At 36.3% G+C, this 16,045-nt stretch overlaps 1 pseudogene; it reads right to left on the reverse strand.

The window, feature by feature from the left end:
- The window catches only part of LOC115417168 (very-long-chain (3R)-3-hydroxyacyl-CoA dehydratase-like), an 18,577-nt pseudogene extending 4,427 nt beyond the window's left edge, over positions 1 to 14,150 (reverse strand).
- Positions 14,151 to 16,045: the final 1,895 nt, after the last annotated feature.

Genomic DNA, 16,045 nt, shown 5'->3' on the forward strand with positions numbered 1-16,045 from the left:
TTCTACCAAGTGAGTAAAAATGCACCACATGTACCATCACATTTAATTTTTTTTCTCCAACCTTTCTATGTGGAGTTTTGCAGAAATTGGGCAATACATACTAGAGCCCACCATATGGGATTTTTGCGGCTAATGCCGATACCGATATTGGGGGCTAAAAAACAGCCAATCCAATATATCAGCTGATATCCGATATTGGTCGATACTGATATATATGAATACCCTGTTTGTTTCATTACCTCCGCCAAGGAGGTAATGTTTTCATCGGGGTTTGTTTGGCTGTTAGCAAGATAACTAAAAAGTTATGGACGGATTTTGATGAAATTTTCAGGAAATGTTGATACTGGCACAAGGAACAAATGATTAAATTTTGGTGGTGATCGGGGGGGGGCTCATCTGCCTTGGCGGAGGTCTGTGCTCTCTGAGTGCTTTTCTAGTTTTAATCCTGTTTTTTTTAGCTCCCTTTTCTTGTCTTTGCCACAGCTGTAAATAAGAATGTTATCTTAATCTGTCTTGCCTGGTTTAAAGGTTAAATAGAAAAATTTAAAAAAAAAAAGAAAAGAAAAATGTAATTCCAGTAAAAGTAGTAAATCCCTCTTTCATGACGTATTTAACCTGGCCTGTATTCATCTCGTCCTACCTTGGCCTGCAGCTCCTCTCGGCGTCGGACTCGTCCAACCAGCGGTCGAAGTCCGGTGCCAGGAACAGGTTCTTCTCCTGCAGCGTGAGTCGGTCCCACCAGCGCTCCACCTTCTTCTTCACCTTGATGTCCACCTGCCGCTGCGTGGATTTTGGTTGATCTACAGGACGGAATAACACAACATCTGTTAACACAGAAAAACAGCTTTTTTCCAAAGAGATGACTCCCTATTGAACACACTGAAGATTTTTTTTAAGGTATTAAATGCAGATTTGTAAATTCAAGACTTTTAAGACTTTTTAAGACCCTATGGGAACCCTGTACATATAATGATAATTAATGGTCAGATACTGAAAGTTACATTCTCCCTGAAAAAAGGTGCAAAACAATTGGCAAAAAAAGACATTTTCTGACACTTTCATTGCAAAACAAAACAAAAAAAAACAAACAAAGAAATCTAAGCAGCCTGTTCTAATGGTAGTCCTTACAGGGTTAAGGTTATAACGTGATGTTGCTCAACTTGACAACAGATTAAGCCTCGGTTTTGTCCAACGTCCACAGTTTAAAGTCCGACTGTGGACGTGTTTGATTGGTTGTTTCATTGCAGATTTATTTTTCATTTTTTCACACTTCATATCTAACTTAAAGACAGCTGGTTAGATATTTAGTTAAAAAAGGGTTGAGAGGACAGGATAGTTTTTAAATATTTGCTCGAGGAATAGTTTTATTAGTGTAGATGTGATAATAACTCTTCTAGAGAACACTGTCCTTCTGTTTTAATTTGGAGCATGAACCGACACTGCTGTGCATTGTCATTATTGAACCTATAGATCATCTGTAAAACTCATTAATCTGAGACCAGGGTTCCCACAGGTGTCTACAAGTTAAATTTAAGACTTTTTAAGACCTTTTTAGGCATAGAATTTAATGCCTATTTTCACGTGGGTTTAGCAAAATATGACCCCTTTAAGACCTCGCATATTAATTTAATACCTTTTAAAGATTTTTTTTTTAAGGTATGAATGCAGATTTGTAAATTTAAGACTTTTAAGACTTTTTAAGACCCCGCAGGAACCCTGTGAGACTAACAGGGTTAAAGGATAAAGTTTAGATTTTCCTTCATACCAACAATTTCCATGAAAAACAACATTACACTGATGTAACAAACACTGAACTATCTGAAACCAAAACGTCACAATAAAGAAATAAACACCCACTAAAAGAACATAAATGCACCCATATATCAACCCATAAAAATAGGCATAACAGTTAATAAAGGATCCATACCTCAGGTCTGACAGGTTCCAGAAACTCCAGACTGAACATGTATTCATTATCTCCCTTGGCTCCGTGTCCCTGTGCTGAAGAACGACACCACGATGAGAAGTTCACCACCACAAGGAGATGTTTGATGCAGAGAAACTAACCTTCTGGAAATTCATGTTGCAAAACTAAATAAATAAAATAGAAAAAGACTGAAATGTAAAACCTACCGCTGAACTGCAGGGTGTTTTCCTGGAGCCAGATGTTGAGGTTCTGAAAAATATAAACATATTTATCCTTTGTAACTCACATTTTCTTTATTAAGGACTCATTTGTCTGTTATTGTTTCTCCCATTCTAATGTGTATTAACCCCCCCCCCCAAAAAAAAAAAAAATCATTTATTTCCAGAAAAACGTTGAAACATTTAAACATAATAAACTGTTATGAGACTAAAACCATAATCTCAGAAAAAAAGTTATATTATTAATCATCAAATGACATAATTAAAAATAGTGGTTCAAACACCAACTGATGCATTTAGGTCAGCTGGGAATTTTGACAGCTCTTCTGACATTAAGGCTTTTTCCAATAAAATATACATTTTTTTCCTGTAATATCACAACTATTTTCTCGTGTCATTCTGAGTTTTTTTTTTCTCTCAAACATTACAACTTCATACTTGTAATAACGGATTTAATTTCACAATCTATTTTTTTTAGGTTTTGTTTGTCTGTAATAATTCTTTTTCTTTTAATATTTTCACTTGCTTTCTGTTCTTTTTTTAAATTTTTTTTATTTTTTTTTTTATTTTTACTCCTTCATGTCTAACTGATGCTATTCCATAATATATTATAAAGACAACATGGTAATATTTTCAGTTTTCATTTTAATTACTCATTCCAACCGAAATTATTGGAAAGGAGCAGAATGAAGAAAACTTATAATACCTGCCCCTTTTTTCAAACATTTGCTTACATCAGATACGCTGCCGTTACAGCTATTACAGTAAACAGTTTACATGATAATCAATGCAATAAAACAAATTCAAAATCCGTAAGTGAAATTATTTCATTTCATGCTTTATAAAGCTTCTCTATTCTTTCCTTATATTGCCTCTTAAACTTAAAAATATTTGTACAGCTCTTCTCTTCTATTGTCAAAGAATTCCACATTCTGACACCCACAACATAAATACCATTTGCTTCACATTAGTCCGAACCCTTTGCTGTTTAAAATTAAACCTCCTTCTATGTTCTTCATCCTGTGATACTAAACAAATAATCTCTGAAATTTGCAGGCAAAAGTCGGTTTCTCACTCTGAACACAATCAGCAATGTCCTTGATTCACTAACTCTTTAAACTTAACAATCCTGATTTAATGAACAACTCTTTGTGTGTTCCCTGAAATTAACATTATACATGATTCTTATTGCTCTTTTCTGTAATAAAAACAATGGCTTTGTGTTACTCATATATGTGTTGCCCCATACTTCAATACAATAACTCAAATATGACAGAATAAGTGAACACTATAAAATTCTCATTGCTTTAATAATAATAGTTTTAGTCAAATAACCCTTGAAACCCTATAATCTCAACTACAACAACAGCACGTAAACCTACAGAAAACTCACCGTCTATGGTCCAATGTTAGGAAAATCCCTTATGTTCACACTGAAATAATGTTTTAAACAAACATGCACTAAACTGACAAAATTCAAAACCTTCTGCTTCCATTAGTGACTGAAAACACACATCTGTTGACACTCCCTTATTAACTTATTTGCATTACAAATTATACAGCACAGCAAACAAACAGAGGAAAAGAAATGCATTTTGTTTGGTCTGAAAACAGAAGACAGTTTGTTAAAAACCTGGAAAAGAGATGACAAGTGATCGATCCAGAGAAGACGAAACTTTATAATAGAATAAAACAATATCTCCTCTAAAACAAATGACAACACTTACATTCAGCTACATCTGAATTATTTATACATCAATACTGACATCGGTCTCAGATACAAACAATAAAATAACATAACATGCTGTGCACTTTTAATCACCCTTGGCCAAATATTGTAAGATTATGTTAAAAGTTACTGCCCAATAATTTAGATTAGATTATCTTTGTGTAAAACTTATTATATACATATTTATATTTCAAAGTACTCAGATATTATAACTGCACAAGGCCATTTGACCTTGAAAAGTAGGTCAAGGTCACCTATTTTCATTATTCTTCTGCTCCATGACAAGATGCATCCACAGTATAAATTTGGTGCCAATATATTGATGCATTCTTCAGATACTGTGATTATGTAGTTGAACGGACAGACGACAAAATGATTACAATACCCCATCAACCAGAAGTTGGCTGAGGGGTAAAAAAACACTGCGCATTAATGGTGGTTTGTGTGCAGAACGTGTACACTCTGCTTTGTGTGAACATATTGTTTATTGATGAGGCAGGAGGTGATGCTGAGCTGGACTTAAACTCAGAGAAAGGCCTTGTTGTCCAGGTAAGACGGCAGGTGTTTGCCTTTAAGCTGTTCTGTAAGAGGAAGAACAAGATCCAGAACAACCATTAACGGTCATCCATCTTTTATGAGACGTGTCCGACAGATGTCTCAAACAGGATGAGACGCTGGATTTTACTGATGCAAACACAGCAGAATGAAGTGGAAGATGGAGGGGACAGGAAGGGAAGTCAAGCCCACAGAGACGTAAAAATGACACAATAACGGACTGTCAACATCCAACAGCTTCAACCCTTAAAAAGACATGTTTAAGGTGACCTCTAAATAACTTTCCACTACATTTCATCTTTCCTAAGTGATTTATCACCATTTATTATCGTATTGTATTCTGAAGTTGATTTTTTTTTTTTTTTTTTTAGAAAATCATGTATTTTCCTATATTTAATTCGCTGATTATGTAGATATTCATAAATGCAGTATATTCATAGGTTACTATATCAAAATAGAGAAGAAAAAGTGTTTTTTTTCAGCTAAATATACCATTAGCTAATATTTCACATGAGTAGATGGTTTTGGTTGTAGGTGGATGTTTAGGTCTTCGAGGGTTAAACAAACAATGGTATAAATTTACTGTTGGCACAGTAGCTTTTGTACAATACAACATTGAAACATTAAGGTTATGTTTCTCCATAAAACAAATAAAAACTGCAAAAAAAAAAAAAATGCTTGTATGGAAAGGGGAAGTGATTTAACATTGATAAAATCTGCAAAAGCTACTAAACCAGTTTCTACATGAGATTTATTCAGAATATGACTATATTCCAAACTCAACTACATGCAAATCACAGGAAAAATTTACTTTTTTCAATAAATTATATGATTACTGAACATAAACCCAGTGTGTCCATCCACTGTCACTAATCCAACTCCATGGGCTTTACTGGCGAATCAATGTTGTAGAAGATGACGGTGTTTCTACAGTAACTACGGAGCCTCTGAGCATCCAAATGAGTCATATCTGATGACCATGAAAGATGACAAACTGCATTTTACAACCCAATTATTACTGGATCAACAGGTATTAAACAGTTTAGATCAGTAGATGGTTTTGTTCAACAGTGGATGTTTAAGTCTTTCAGGACCTGGAATTTCCATTTTAGAAAAGCATTTCTCCAAGTCCAATGTCAAATTATACAGTTAGTATATCAAATAACATGCATCCTTGTGGTAGAATTATAAGTCAAGATATAAACACAATTGATTGTGTAAGTTAAACCAAGACTGTAACGATATTGAAATGAGTTGATGATTATCTATCATACAAATAACTGGGCTGACTATGTTATTGTCTTTTATGTAAACTCTATTCCTCCACTGTGGTATAGGTCAAATAAAGGTTTAATTATTCATACGCACTGATAGAGACACAGACTCTGGGTTTCTTCAGTCTCTGTATGAAAGGAATCAGAATGTTGGTTCAATATGTTTGTGTTAAGTCAGACTTGTTCTGATGCAGGTTAAAGTCCACCTGCACCCTTTGCCAAAGATTTCTGTTTGATTATGTTTCTAATCACAGCCTGGGGGCAGATGGTGTCCAGTTTGGAGGTGCCAAGGGGTCAAATGACTGGGATGAAAATTAGCAACATACAAATACATTTTGTAACTTATCTAATGCTTGGCACATCATAAATGTAGTTTGGCCACTGTTAATAAACTCTGAAAACCTTGAAATACTATTTATCCCAGTAAAAGTAGTATTTAATGTCCAGTCTGTTCAGTAATGCCAGGCCATAAAGCCTCTAATGGTCAGGTTCAACTGCAATTCTATTCCTTAATACAAAAAGATTAGATGTTTTATGCAGATGTGTGGCCATTTAGCGTGTTTTATCATCAAATATAAACGCTAAACAGTTTATTTTAGCCCCAGTTTGTCATGTCATGTAGATCCCAGGAAATATGTAGGAAATGATGGTAAAAAATTAACAGTACATGACATTTTCAACACCCTGCAGGGCGACTAACAACACTTAAATCTGTTATGAGGGCATTTTGGAATCCTTAAAGGTTATTCTAACTATCTGAATATGAATAATACAGTTTGGGGGACGGAAAATAAGGTTTTAACCACGTTTTATGCAGGATTTGTTGTCGTCTACAACACGCCAAGTGACGTTTATTTTCTGATGATGCCACTGAGGAGAAGTGATGCTAATCGAAAAACGGATAGAAATTACTTCATATTCGGTTCGTTAGTAGGGTATTTCTAGAGTCTTTAAATGTCTTTAAAATTGAGATGTGTGTTTTTAGTCGCCAGTTTTCAATGTGATGATGCGGTTGAGTGTTTGTTGTTCAGTTCCAGTAGGAGTTAGATCCGCGACTCACAGCTGAACTGTATGTGAGGCTAAATGCTACTGCTAACATGTAAATGTAAAAACCACACTGGTTATTAAAACATGCGTCAAGGTTTCCAGCCAAACGTAACCTCTTAACCAGGTTAGTTAATGGTTGGTTAGTGGAGGTTGACCGTCCCACCGGAGCGGGAAGCGCCGGCCGGTCGTCCTACCTTAGCATCGCTTAGTTCCACCCGGAGGAAGATCTCTCCGTGTCGCTGGGCCCAGTAAACATGAGGAGTGAGGATCTGCCATATTCCCTCGGACGGTGAGAAGATCTACATGCCACAAAAAGACCAAACTGGTCACTGTGTAAAGTGATGAACTGGACTCTTCATCACAGATGCAGTTGTCACCACGGACCGGAAACACGATTTCTACAGCGCATGCGCAGTGATACCACTTCCTGTCCCTCAAACGTCAAAATAAACGTTCTAGATTTTTCTGTTTAAGTACTTATGAAATAGATTAAAATTATTTAGTATTAAATAAATTAATAACTAAATAAATAAATGTTGGGTTTTTTGGTGGGGTGGGGGTGAGGTCTAATAAACACTGATAATAAACAGATTAGCCACAATTTCTTAAAGAGCATCTAAACAAAACTTAATCACATTCTTAAACTTAATAGAATAATGATAATAATAAAATGAAGACCCCACCTGTTTAAAATTACAAGAATAAATATTAAACACTGATCTGGGGCTGCAGCCTTTAAATGACTTCCTAAAAGCCCTGGAAGTTTTGTTTTTCCTCTGTCTTTCAGGTAAAACTACTATTTACTTGTTTGTTAGCTATATAATAATAACTAAATAAATAAATGTTGGGTTTTTTGGGTGGTTGAGTCTAATAAATACTGATAATCAAATAGAAGGTTAGCCACATTTTCTTCAAGAGCATCTAAACAGAAGTTAATCACATTTTTAAGTTTAATTGAGAATGATAATAATAAAATAAAGTTTCTGCCTGTGTAAAATTATGATAATAAATATTAAACACTTTAATAAACTGGGGCTGCAACTATAAATGATTTCCTAAAAGCCTTGGAAGTTCTTTTTCCTTCTCAGTCTGTCAGGTAAAACTACTATTTACATGTTAGCTACTGTTAGCAGCCATTAGCTCATTAGCTAATGACAGTTGACTGATCAAAATAATAATGAAAATATATTTGGTTTAAAAACAATTACCTTATATATTTATTTATTTTACCTTTATTTATCCAGGAAGGTCCCATTGAGATTAGGAATCTCTTTTACAAAGGAGACCAGGCCAAGGCAGCACCTATACAAAGTCCAAAAAACCACATACACAGTACACAATGAACTATAAACACAATAACAACTATTTCAAAATTACTAATTCAAATGTAAGACACCTATTCATTGCCTTTAAATCCCAGAAACTGCTGTACAATATGTAAACAGTGTCTGAAATTCCACACTAACATGTTAATTAGTAGGTTAAAAAAGTATGAGTTTTGTTGTTTTTTTTTAGCTTGCTCAAAACCTTACGAGTATGTCAACTGCATTCTGTTTCCAGGTAAATATGCAATATCAGGACATTTCACCCACAGATACTGGGCTGATAGAAGCTTCTTGAAAAATAACTGACACATAATAGTTTTGTCTTTTGATGGCAATTAATGTCAAGTCTGTTGAGGAAATTTTAAAAGCAACCACTAGATGGCAGTAAAACCTCTGTTAAACTCACTCCTGCAGACGTGATTTAACTCAAAGGAAACGATATTTGTGTGTGTGTGTGTGTGTGTGTGTGTGTGTGTGTGTGTATATAATTTTAATTGTGTTTTATCTATTTTAACGACTTTGTACAGTGACCTTGAGTGTCCTGAAAGGCGCCTATAAATAAATTTATTATTATTATTATTATTATTATTATTATTATTATTATTATTTTAACCCTTTCATGCACACTGGTCACTGCAGTGGACAGCTGTTCCTTGTATATTCATGGATTTTGTAGTTCTTTTCGTTTTTTTTTTTTTTTTTTTTTTTTTTTTTTTTTTACACACATATCTTTATTAAAGTTTTAAGACACTACATATCTTTTCTGACATGAATTGGTAACATTATGTAGATCTCTCCTGAGCATAAACCCCCAGAATCACAAGCCCTCCCCATAATTTTCACACAATTTATCAGTAATGCATTTTCTGTGTGTCAAAAATTAAACGTGTGGTGTCCAGCTGAGTGGACATTTTTGCAACTTCATGAAAAATAGGTTCATGAGAATTTTTTTTTTCATTCTTATTTTTTCAAATGTATTTTTAAATTTTTTTTAAAAATTATTATTATTATTATTATTATTATTATTTTATTTTATTTTTTTTTTCAGAAGAAAATTTTCAATCACATTGTTTTTTTTCATGCCTACAGAGGAATAAAAACACTCAGGAAAAAATTTTGATTAAGATTCTCTTAATTCGTGCATGAAAGGGTTAATCTGAGGATTGACTCAACTCCACAACATCAACCAAAAAAGAAACGATACTTCATACCCACATCATCTCTGAAATAGATCTACAATAATAACTTTTTGGCCTCATGGTCCTCCACACTGTAAGTATTTGATGTAAATTTACAGTCAAACCTCCATGTATTGAGTCAATATTGCAGACTGTTGTGCTTCAAACCACAGTGAAACATGGGAAAAAAATAAAAACTACACACTTTCAGAACATGCCATTATTTACAGAAATGTGTCCGTAAACTCAGTGTAAACACATGTGGACAGTAAAATGTAGAAATGAAATGACTCAAAACTGTTCCACATGTTGCATCGATTTGGTCTTTTTAGATTAGTTCCAGAATCCAGGACTCGGTTCAGGATACCTGGATACTTGGCTCTAATCAGAGCCAGAATCAGAAGCAGATCCACATTCCACCTGGTTTCAAAAGAATCAGTGAAATCAAAGATGTGATGATAACAGAAGATGATACACAATGTTAATACTGTACATTCGTTATATTCTTTTTGTGTTTTTCTTGTCTTTTTTCTATTACATACTTAAAATAAATAATTAATCAGTCAATGTGCAGCAGACCCTAATATGGCAACACATTCACATTTGTCCAGCTTCTTTTAGCCTCCTTTATGCCTCTTTTTTTTATTATGTGCTTTTTTCTGTCATCTTACTTTGTCTTTCAAAATGAAGCTCCTAAGATGCAATGAAAAAAAATTCTACATATTTTTGACATAATTCAGTTTTTGTAATGTTAAAATAATAAATTTTAGATTATTATGTTATTGTGCAGCTATAATCCTTATCAATATAATCTGTGAGGGAAATTATACCAATATCAACACCAATAATAACATCTAAACTGGATTATATACAACAGCATCTAAGCATAAAAATCCAGACAGAAATATATGAAAGTATTAAACCACTTTTTCCAAAAACAGGCGACATAACGACTCCCTGCAGAGTTAATCACAGACTCTGTTGTGTTCAAGTGATGTCATAAAAATCTGCAGCAGCTGCCTCATTGTTTGTATCCAACACTTTTACGATGTTGTATTGAATAAACCCAGATCCAGATCCAGATCCAGATCATGGTGGTTGTGTTTTAACAGCAGGGGTTCAGAGTCAGAATGAACCAGGCTGTTGGAACATCTTTACTGACTCCGACACATGAATATGCAGCTAAATGTGGAAAAACCTGCAGGAAATATGAGGAAGTTTATAAATGATGGAGAGTATAGAGGCGAGTCTTTAAATGAAGACGTTTGCACTCCCTCTGGTCATGCACTCAACTTGACTCACTCTGGAAGAGCATTTTTCATTGTTTTTCAGTGGTTTTCGGGAAGCACTGGGATCCAGATCCACTCACTGCCATCACAGGGGCTTATAGTGTTTTACCATCAGCCAATAAATATGAGAAAGTTGCTGTTTTGTTTGGTGTAGTGATTGGTAAAAAGTTGATCCTGAGAGTGTGGAAGAAGGACTCAGTGCCCACGTTTGACCTTCGGATGGGGGAACTGGCAAACACGCTACGTTGTGAAAGACTAATGACTAGTGGCATTGTACCCGTGGTGCCATTGTATGACAGCGTGGTAAGTAGAAGTTTTCTGCCACCACTATCCATTTGTAAAATACCATTTAATCATGCATTGTGCAGGCAACATGTGAGGCATGAAAGGAAGAGCATGTATTTGTTTGGGCTGTCAGGCATGATTACATTCATACAGCGGTAGTGAACTGCAGCCTTCACATTGTAGCATGGGTTGGTAGGAGTAGAAATTTCATGAATAGCAGCGTAACCACCAGTGTTGGGCAAATTACTTCCAAAAAGTAATTATAGTTACGAATTACTTGTCCAAAAAAGTAATGGAATTAGTGACAGAATGACTCCTTCATAAATGTAATTAGTTACCAGGGAAAATAATTATTGCGTGACTTTTGTGAAAACCACATATGTTAAAGTAAACAAATTTTTGAGCATGGTTGATGGCCTGTGACATAGAGTAGAACAGCAGACAGGTACTGAATACCATAACTGTGGTGAGGCTGGGGTCCACCAGGGCCCGGCGTTTCCACCACATGAATGCATATCTGCATTTATAGAAGAAGATGCTCCTCCAGTTAATCCCACATCTCCACTTTTTTCAGTCGCTCCTCCCTGATACAGCGGTAAATGTCTTCAGTCCAGTCAGTCAGACTCACTGATAACTCCTCCCCTAAATTAGCTGTGCATGTAGCTGTGTTCAAGTGCATGGGGTGTGCTGCGGACAACTCAAACTCGTAGATGTCATTAGTCATTCAGGGTGAAGGCAGCGTGGACAACTCAGACTCATGGACACACAAGTGAAGCATGAAGGCAGTGTGGGGAATTTGAGTATAAGAATGGCACATAAACGAACGGATCGCAACGAATCGGTTCTTATCGTTCACTTAAAAGAGCCGTTCAAAAGACTCAGTCGTCCGTGAAAGTCACATCTGTCGTGCCTGGCTGAGCGAGCCAGGACGGATAAAATCGGCCAGAATACCTGACAACATTTGACTATGGACATAAAATTGTGGCTAGTAGATAGTCAGGTGATGTTTCTATTCATTTGGCGAGTTTGGTGGTGATCGTGGCCTGTGAAGGCTGAGGAGAACCTGTACAAACGGCCTCCTGTGCTGCAACATCGGGACATTGATCGGACAAATGCCGGACACAGACCATCCATTATAGTAGGATGATAGAGGTAAAGTGTCTGACCATGTGTTCAAATTTCTTCAATGAGGTGACAGATGTGAGTGACTGTTTTCTGCATTACATACACTTTTCTTCCTTTTACTTGATATACAATTATTAATTTGTAGCATATTAATTTGTTGTTGTCAGGACTGTGTTGCGATGGGGCTACCTGGTTGATCCTGCCAGTAGCATATGCTTGTCTCAAGGATCAAGCCATGTGTGGGGGGCAGCTGTTTTATGTTTATGTTGTTGTTTTTTGTTAAATAAATAAATAAATAAATAAATAAATAAATAAATAAATAAATTTAAATGAAGACTTTTGGGCTTAAAAGTGAAAAAATTTAGAGGAATTAAGAAACAAACACATGAATATAAGTGTGTTATATCAAATTTACAATGATACATCGTCAAATACTTCATTACTAAAACTGTAGAAAGTACAGTATTTAACATTTAATGACCTAGAAATGGTTTAGTGGCAACTTTCAAATGAAGTTCTCTTTATATTTAACATTTCTAAGGGATTTACCACTACTTATAACAATATTATCTTCTACGTGTTGTATTTTTCAGTGCATTTTCCTATATTTAATTCAATGATCATATAGATGTTAATAAAAGCTCAGAGTAAATTCAAAGGTTATTGTATCAGAACAGAGAAAACTGAAGAAAAATCATCTTTTTAATGTAAATTATATCAATAACTGAACATAAACCAAACCACTGTGTTTTACTGCTGAATGAGTCAGTGTTGTATTAATTAATGTGTGTAATAGCTCAGAACTGGGCTGCTAGATTAGCTCTGGGCTGTCCGTTTCAAACTAATGTTAATGCAATGAATCAAAAACTGTGATGTATGAAAGTCAAGGACAGATTGGCATGTGTTGTCGTGTTGTCGTTGCATAAAATCTGGACCTCACACAAACCCTTTAGCTTGTTCTCTAAACAGGCACACCTGTAACAGACATGGGTGGAACATGAGACAAGCCTCTAATCCTACTTTTACTTTGCTTTTGCCAAGAACTAATGCACTCAAAAAGATGTTTATATACTGAGCCATCTCCTATTGAAATATGTTACCTCCAGAAATGATGTTAATAAGTAATCATGTTGTTTTTAAAACAAATCTTAAGAAATCTAAACAATGCTAAATTAGTGTAACTGTGTTTTTTTCTGTCTATGTGCTTTGTAAATGTAAAAATTATAATACTTTAATATTGGGAATAAACTCCAGGAAGAATGGAGATCCTTAAAGAAATAAAGAAAATTGTTTCCACGGTAACTACGGAGCCTCTGAGCATCTAAATGGGTCATATTTGATGACCATGAAAAGATGGCAAACTGTATCTTACACCAGTTATTTACATGTACTGATAGGACTAATGGATCAACAGGTATTAATCAGTTTACATCAGTAGATGGTTTTGGTCACCAGTGGATGTTTGAGTCTTTATGGGTTAAAGGTAAGTTAATAAAATAAGTTTTTTTGTTTTATAATTGTTATTTTCTTTCTAACTGGACTTTTTCTGATTTAAAAAACACTTAATAAATGATTTTGGGTATTTTTGGGGGGGGGGGCTGGAATGGATTAGTTATATTTCAATTCAATTCAATGGAGAGAATTGATTTGAAAAACCAGTAAATCACAAAACGAGTTCGGTCATGGAATTAAACTCGTACTGTGAGATTCCACTGTTGTTCTATTGTGATATTCTGGAGCATTTGAATGCACCAGATGTGTTCAGTGTCCATGTAAAGTTCAGAATTGCCTCCATCAAACTGAAACTGATTTGAAGAAGCTCCTCACCTGAGCCCGTCCTGTGTGGGCGGAGCTACAGATGATTTGATGGGTGTCACTGTATCTGAGGACCCAGAGGGGGGCGGCCCTGACCACGAGGGGGGGCGAGGGAGGGGGGTGCCCTGTTACACTTGGCCCTTTGAGTCAGGGGGAGCGGGGACAATGCTGCTGTTAACACTCCTGACAGGGACCTTTGGGTCCTCTGAAACTTTAATGTGACTCTGCCAGCGACCTGCGCTCGCTGAGGTCAGAGATGAGCGCCGCCCGGCCACGTTCCAAGGCCGCCTTGTGTCGGTGTGGTGGAAACTGAACGCCGGCGGGGTCGGGGGGGGTGGGGGGGGGGCATCGGGTCCCGGGGCTCGTTTTGTCCCCTGTGGCATGGATAATGAGGCATCTGTCTCCACCACCGCATGGAGAGATGAGGCTCACTGTCCCTTAAAAAGAGCACAGGTTACCTTTGTGATTTATCTGAGGCACGAGGAGCCTTCAGCCTAAATGTTTTATACCAGAGTGGACTCAAACACACCAGCAAACATACAGAGCAGGCACTGGATAAAAACAGATGATGTATTCTTCTGAAAAACACTGATACACACTATATGGACAAAGTGACACACTGAATTCAGGTGTTTCTTTTCTAACAGGGTCTGGGATACAAAACAATAATGACTAATGTCAGAATAATGTTTTCTATTGGCATAAATATCATTGCAGAGGTTAGTTTCGTTTAAATGGCTATCTTTGCTTTACTTAATTTCTCTCAATCAAATTTATTTAAAAAATGTTCAAAATTGCGAACCATTTCATCAAAAATGGATGATGGGAAATGAAGAAAATTAAGAAAAAATGAATACAAGATGGAAAACGAATGAGAAACTGATCAAAAATAAACAGAAAATGATTAAAATAACAGAAAAAATTGAGAAAAATAATCAAGAAAATGAACAAAATTTAACAAAATAGTCACAAAACGAACAAAACTGAACAAAGTAATCATGAAAATTAAGAAAAATGAACAAAATGTGGAGAAAATAAAGAATTTAAGAAAAGGAACAAAAATGACAAAAAATGAATAAAATGTCTCCATACTGTAACCTTTATTTTTGTTCTTTGTTTCGTTCAGTGAGTTTTATCAGTAGAAATAATCCTCTGCTCAATGTTCGCTTAGCGCTGCAGTTTGTCTCATTGGTCAGTTGTTTTATTAAAATTATTCATGACATACACTGTTAGCTTGGTTTAGGTGGACATAATGAAGATTTAGAAAAAAATCACTGAGAAAATACAGAAAAATTACAAAATTTAACAAGAGATTAAAAAAATAATCCATAAAATTTAGAAAAATATCCAAAAACGAATACTTCTACTTGAAGCTGCAGAAGGCAGTTCTTCAAACTCCTGAACCATGGGACAGATGTAGAAAACACAACAACACAGAATGAATGTCTGTAAGTTCAACCAACCAAACATGAGTCACAGACCTGAAAAGAACGGACACTGACCCAGCCTGGGTTCATGAAGCCCAGCAGCTTCAGCCTCAACTTCAGCCTCAGCTTCAACTTCACCCTCAGCTTCAGCCTTAACTTCAGCCTCAGCTTCAACTTCACCCTCAGCTTCAGCCTTAACTTCAGCCTAAGCTTTAGCCTCAGGCTCAGCCTCAACTTCAGCCTAAGCTTCAACTTCAGCCTAAGCTTCAACTTCAGCCTCAGCTTCAGCCTTAACTTCAGCCTCAGCTTTAGCCTCAGGCTCAGCTTTAGCCTCAGGCTCAGCCTCAACTTCAGCCTCAGGCTCAACTTCACCCTCAGCTTCAGCTTTAGCCTCAGCCTGAGCTTCAACTTCAGCCCCAGCCTCAACTTCAGCCTCAGCCTGAACTTCAACATCAGCCTCAGCTTCACCCTCAGCTTCAGCCTCAGCCTGAGCTTCAACTTTAGCCTCAACTTCAGCCTCAGCCTCAACTTCACCCTCAGCTTAAGCTTTAGCCTCAACCTGAGCTTCAACTTCAGCCTCAGCTTCAACTTCAGCCTCAACTTCAACTTCAGCCTCAGCTTCACCCTCAGCTTCAACTTCCGCCTCAACTTCAGCCTCAGCCTCAGGTTCAGCCTCAACTTCAACTTCAGCCTCAGCCTCAACTTCAGCCTCAGGTTCACCCTCCGCTTCAACTTCCGCCTCAACTTCAACTTCAGCCTCAGGTTCAGCCTAAACTTCAACCTCAACTTCAGCCTCAGCTTTACCCTCAGCTTCAGCCTCAGCCTGAGCTTCAGCCTCAACTTCAACTTCA

Source organism: Sphaeramia orbicularis, chromosome 3, assembly GCF_902148855.1.
Source record: "Sphaeramia orbicularis chromosome 3, fSphaOr1.1, whole genome shotgun sequence".
NCBI classification, from domain to species: domain Eukaryota; kingdom Metazoa; phylum Chordata; class Actinopteri; order Kurtiformes; family Apogonidae; genus Sphaeramia; species Sphaeramia orbicularis.